Source organism: Marmota flaviventris, chromosome 6 (assembly GCF_047511675.1).
Source record: "Marmota flaviventris isolate mMarFla1 chromosome 6, mMarFla1.hap1, whole genome shotgun sequence".
Taxonomy (NCBI): Eukaryota; Metazoa; Chordata; class Mammalia; order Rodentia; family Sciuridae; genus Marmota; species Marmota flaviventris.
The window spans coordinates 150,322,986-150,329,548 of NC_092503.1; positions in this window are offsets into that span (position 1 = coordinate 150,322,986).

The following is a 6,563-nucleotide window of genomic DNA, read 5'->3' on the forward strand; positions in this document are numbered from 1 at the left end:
AAAAAGCTTGCCTTCATCCTAATTAAAAAGGAATGACTCTGTCTTTCTCCTCCAGACTACACTATGTCTTGTTTTTCTGAGATGAAGAGTTTTTGAAGTCATTCCTCTGGCTGTTTTTCAGGTGAAATAATTTGCAGTTTATTTGCCCAGAAGGATGGGACTACACTCAAACTCTCTTTCCTACAGATCAGATTTCAACTGCTAAGTAGTTTTGGGGGGCTTGTGTAGGAAATGGGGATGATGGCATCATTCTTGGGTAGAGGACAGTGGTCTAAGGAAAATATTTTTTAACATCTTCATCTTTTCCATAATGTCCAGTACTAAAAACAATTTCTAGCTTCAGCTAAACTGAAAAGCCCCAACACCATATAAAGAGTGGTTGTACCTTTTTAAGGAAAAAGTCCCCCAACTCTTTGCTTATGTAGTTTGCCCTCGATGAACCAATCTTTCATGAAATTAAGTCTTCTTTAGCACGTGTTCCATGCTGGACACTGTGGTGGGTCCTGGGGGTGCAGAGAAGGCCGAGATGAAGAGAACAAAACCTTGTGTTATTTATGAGGACTCAGGATCTCCTAGGGCAGGAAAAAGATATGCAAACAGGAAATGGAAATGCATTGAGAACAGGCTCTAAATTGGAGTGCAGAGAAGAGACAGGCTCTGTGTTTCTGAAAGGTTCTGTGGAGGTTTCATGGAGAAAGTGACATTTAAGTAGAATCTTGACTGATGAGTGGGAGTCGGCCCAATATAGAAACAGGAGCAAAGACTCCAGGGAGAGAATTGTGCCTGGGAGCCTGGAGGTGCGAAAGAACACAGCAGGTGGGAGAAGGAGGATATGTCGGGTGGGCCTGTCGGGGTGCAGAGGGGAGGGACACTCCTGCAGAGGCGTAGGCGCTCCAGCCGGTACATGTTCCAGGGTTTCAGGCAACGGGTGAAGCACCTGTCTGTTTGGGGGACAATCACAGTGTTTCTTGAAGGGTGGCCCCAGACCTACAGGAGCAGCATCAACTGGAACCCAGATAGAAATGCAAATTCTCACCCCACCCCACCCTCCCCAGGCTTCAGGGTCAGAAACTCTACTCCCAGGGCCTGGGAATCTGTTGAAACAAAGGTTCTCCAGGTGATTCTGATGTGCACTAAAGACTGGGGGTAGGAAAGGTGTTGGAATGAGATGGACATCATTACCCTAGGTACATGCATGACTGCACACAGGGTGCCACACTACATCGTGCACAACTGGAGAGAGGTGAGGTTGTGCTGCAATTGTGCACAATGAATCAAAATGCATCCTGCTGTCCCATGTACCTAATTAAGATAAATAAAAATAAGTCAATAAGATTGCGAATCCCACTGCTCTGGGACCAGAGGTGGGGGGTGAACCCAGAAAAGGCAGAGGGAAGCTCTGCAGACCCTTCCAAACAGCTCCAACCTGAGGAGAGAAGATCCATACGAGGAGCATGGATCTGGGTAGACAGGATGGAGAACTTTCTGAAACCTTGTGTTTGGCAGGAGACAAGCGAGACACCCGATCAATCGTTCTGAAATCTCATTAGTTACCAAAATTGCCCAGGTGGCTTCCAAAGAATGCAACCGCTTCACCCCACGCTCCATTTACCAATGGGCTCCTTTGTTTGGGGCCCCTCTCCCTCTTCCCCTTCTCTGTTTTCTTCTGAGTTTTTCACTCTGGGAATCGTTCCTTTTGTTAACATTGTTCCACTCCTTGCCTTGGGGGATTTCTGGAGCCTTCTCGGCTAAGACATCAGCCTTCTTCGTCATCAGAGCTCGGAGGGGCTGTCCCTACCCAGGGGCCTGCAGCTCTCCAATCTCATTAAATTGGGGGGGGGGTGGTTTACTAAAACACAGGGATTCTCAGGCTCCACCTCAGAGTAAATAAATTAGAATTCCTGGGAGGGAAGTTTCTCTAAAATCCTCCCTTGGTGATTCCATATGCGACTAGCAGTGAGAACGGTGACTAGCCCAACAACCTTTGTTTTTGTGAAGAGTCAGAACAAGACAGAAACCCAGGGTCAAGGATAAAAAAACATATCTTGTAACTCGGGTCAAATAAGGGCAGAGTCAGCCATATCAAGACATTTAAGGGGAATATGGCATACTCCTTGTATGTATAATATGACAAATTTCTATGTATGCATGCTACTGTTATGCATACATGAAAGCATAAATTAAAAAACCTTTATAAAAAAAGAAATTGATTTATAAGAATGAAAAAAAATGCTTAAGGGAGGAGGAAGTACAGACAAAACATCATTAAAGCTAGTAATGAGGAGGATTCAGTTGGACTTCCAGACGTTAAGAGAAAAACCATAAAAACTTACCCGTTGCAATGAAGCAAGAAAAGAGAAGAATTTGAGGTATCAAGAGAAGGACTGGCACTTTCTGGAGCATTTCATCTAACACAGTTCCTGCTGCCTTCTCTTCCTCCGAAGCCCTATCAGGAAAAAAAGGGAAGAGCAAGACATCTTGAGCCCTCTCACTCATGTCTTCCGACTTGCAGGGAAGAGGACTGAGGTGTGCACAGGCTTCCCTGGGGAAACTGCAGGAAAGCTCCCCAGTAGAAGTCCTTCTCTCCAGGGCCCCTGAAAGATACTACAAAAGCCACCCAGTGCCTCTCCCCCTCAAGACATGGTCCTGAGCTGGGGTAATGGCCCAGCCTCTTGGGGGCTGGACGCATCCCTCCAAGTGAGCTCTACAACAAGTGACAGAGTCTCAAGGAAATTTCGGAGCTCTTGTCCTCTGGGTTCAGACTCTAGCCCAAGCTTAACTCTTGGCTCTGTCTTCGTCACAACACCAACCTCCATAAAAGTGAACTGAAAGCAACTCTTGGCCTTAAAACCCAACAGGCACCATGCACTAACTGGTCTCAGTAAGGCCAGGAACAGGTCAAGCGGAATTCTCCACACCAAGAGCAACCAGAGCTGCCTCGCAAAGCACGAGTAGATGCTGTCAGCCCTGCAAGTGTTCCAGGGCAAAAGAAAACTACATGAGCAAAATAAAAGAAAAAAGGGAGAAGAAAAGCACATGCAAAGGTGGGCGGCAAACCCAGTCCAGAAGAAAACAGAAGCTAAGCCAGGAGCGATGGAGGGCGTCTCCCATCAGGGCACCGGCTGCAGAGGAAACCTCTTTGTTTTTGATCATTATTTGAGGAGAGTCTAATACTCTTCAAAGAATCATTTTAGGAGACTGGCAAGTTAGAAACCAGATCTCAGACAGTAAAGGACTGAGTGGGGCTTTATTATGTTAATGAGTAAAAAGAGGAAAGCTGAAGTCTGAGGGTTGATCTGAGACAAGAGAAGGGATTATTTTTTTAAATTTTTTATTATTGTGAGATGGAATCATTGAGGACAATTGTTGTCTAAAGAAAACAACCAAAAAAAGAGAAATTCTCTTTAAATTTTTTATTAATAATTTTTTTATTAATATATATCAATTGTACGTATGACTTGGGTTCAGTGTGATATTTCCATCCACGCATATGGTGAGCATTCATCAAATCCAACCTTCCCACGTTGCTGAGAGCCATAGCCGAGTGGGAATGACTGATGCATGGCATTTTTGCCAGAACCGAGTGGTTGAGAGGTGACCCCAGCAAGCCATTGAGATGATGATGGTTATGTTAAGCTGTGTATTCAATTGTATATTAGACCCCTGCTGTCCGCCTCGGCCTGCTACTTTGGAGTTCTCGCGGGGATTCCCTGGAGAGTTCCCATTGGTTGGGGAAGTGCCGGAGGAGGGATTTCCGGTTGGTGGTTCCTGGAGGAGCCACGTGGGTGGCATTCAGGAGAATTCCCGGGGAGCGTGTGTAAAGTGTGCTGGTGGAGTTCAGAAATAAAGTTTGTTCCTGCTTCAGTGGCTCGTGATTTATGCCCAGCCAGACTGCGGCACCACGTCACCTTTCCCTGCCTCTGATAATCACTATTCTACTTTCAGGTCAATATTTTTTATCTCCCACATTTGGGAGAGACCATGCAATATTTATTTTTGTTTCTGGCACTTGACCCAATGTCCTCCTGTTCTATCCATTTTGCTGTGATGACAATTTTATTCTTCTTGATGGCTGAATAATATTCTACTGTATATATATATATATATGCCACATTTTCTTTATCCATTTATTTGTTGATAGACAATGAGACTAATTCCACATCTTGACTACTCTGAACAGTGTGGCAATAAACACAGGAGTGTAGATTGTCACTTCAACATACCAACTTCATTTCTTAGGATTTATACCCAGGAGTGCAGTTGCTGGATCATACGGTAGTTCTATTTTTAGATTTTTTTAGGACTCTACATACTATTCTTCATATTGGCTATACTAACTTCATATAAAAGAATTCCTTTTATACTGAGGCTCGCTTTGAACTTGCATCTATAGTATGAAAGAATCTCTTTTTCTCCTCATCTTTGCCAGGATTTGTTTTTGTTGGCTTGTTTTTGGTTTAGTTTTGTGTAGTAGCCATTGTAACTGGGATGGAATCTCAACGGAGCTCTGATTTTCATTGGCCTGATGGATAATGTTCAACCCCAGGATTGCAAAAGCCCCCAGCATACAGTTTTCCAATTCCAAAGAAAGAATTTGGAGTCCTCAATGGGAACACTTTGGGCATTTTATTACTCACCCACTCTTTGGCAGGGCAAGCCAGGACAGGATGGGAGCCGCAGGGATAGGCTGCGTTCCCACTGCGCAGGTTGATTTCTTGAGTCACTGTGAAGACATTCTTCTACTCCACAATGAAGGTCCCTCTGCTTTGGTTCTCACCCTGATGGTTGGAGATGAAACAAGGGGTCTGTTTCCTTCCCTTCCCTGATTCCCTGAGTCCTTCTCATCGCATCGCCAGGAGCAGGCCTTCCTGGACACGGACCACTGTTAACCCCAACACCTGGTGATACTGAGCAGCTCTTCAAATTTTTGTTGGCCATTGATATTTCTTCTTTTGAGAAGTCTCTGTTTAAATCGTTTGCCCAGTCTTTAATCAGATGACTTGAAAATTTGTCAGATAGTATGACTTGGATGACCCTTAAGGGCAATATGCTAAGTAAAATAAGCCAGTCACAAAAAAGGAAAATACTGGTCGGTCACATGTAAACCCAGTGACTCAGGAGGCAGAGGCAGGAGGAGTGCAATTTCAAAGCCAGCCTCAGGCACTTAGTGAGGCCCTAAGCAACTTATTAAGGCCCTGTTTCAAAAAAAAAAAAAAAAAAAAAAAAAAAAATATATATATATATATATATATATATATTTTTTTTTTTTTTTTTTTTAAAAAGAGCTGGGGATGTGGCTCAGTGGTTAAGAGCCCCAGAGTTCAATCCCAGGTACCAAAAAAAGATAAAAACCATAGGATTTCACTTGTATGAGGTACCTACCTACAGGAGTCAAACTCATAGATATAGAAAGTAGCATGATAGGTGATGGGGGCTGAGGGGAGGAGGAACTGGAAGGTTCAAAGGATATTCCATGAACTGCAAGATGAAAAAGTTCTAGACATCTCCTGAACCACAAATGAATATACCCATACTTAATACTACAGCACATTGAAAAATGGTTAAGGTGGTAAATAAACACATGCACACATACATACATTCATGTATATGTTTTCTTTTAATGAAAATAAAATAGTCTAAAGGTCCAAATAGCTACCTTTTATAACCTCATTCTTGGGATCGCTGCTTACCTGCTTGGAAATCATTTCCATCCTCTTTGACTGAAAAAAAAAATCCTATGGGGTCAGCCTGACTTATATCCTTCAGGCTATAATATAGGAAATGCTTTGGACTAAATAACTTTTTAAATAACAGTCTTGCAACTTTTATTAAGTTAGTACCAGCTACCAGTATTCCACCATAATTTAACTTGCACTTCTCTCAACAAGAGTTGATTAATTGACTGTGGCCTGGCTGTAACAGTCTGCTGTCCAAAAGTGTCAACTGGGTTCATTAGCAGGAAAATGAACCGTGTTCCCCTATCAAACAACAGCTTTGCTTTTGTACCCAAGTCTATGCCAAAGCTTCAGGACCCATGTATGTTCTGGAATTTTCACAGGGGAATTTTCAAAATAATTCTTATTCACTTTAGAGCAATTCTTCTTCTGAAACCAACTTTCCCATTTAACTATTTTCACTTTACTCAGGTTGGAGATTCTGAGCTGTGTGTAATAGGCCACACCCTTGAACTGCTTTTTAAGGTGGCTGGCAAGATTCTTTGTTAATAACATCAGGAAATTTCAATTTGAAGGGACAGGACTCCAGGAATAGATCACCTTAAAGATAAGTTGAGTGTGTTTCCTATTTCTCTCATGTTCAATGTACAGAGAGAATTTCTGCTGGATTTAACTGCCTCCCCCTTCCATTGATATTTGACTCCTATAAGAGATTCAAGACAGGTAGATAACAAAGATTTTTTAAAATGTCTAATGAAAAAGCATACAAAATACATGTTTCTTTATTATTAGACTCCTCCCATGCTTTTACATTGCTTTAACTTTTTCTAAGTGATTAGTCTCTTTATATGTCCTTGCTTTATCACGGATGAAGAGCAAGCTGATCAC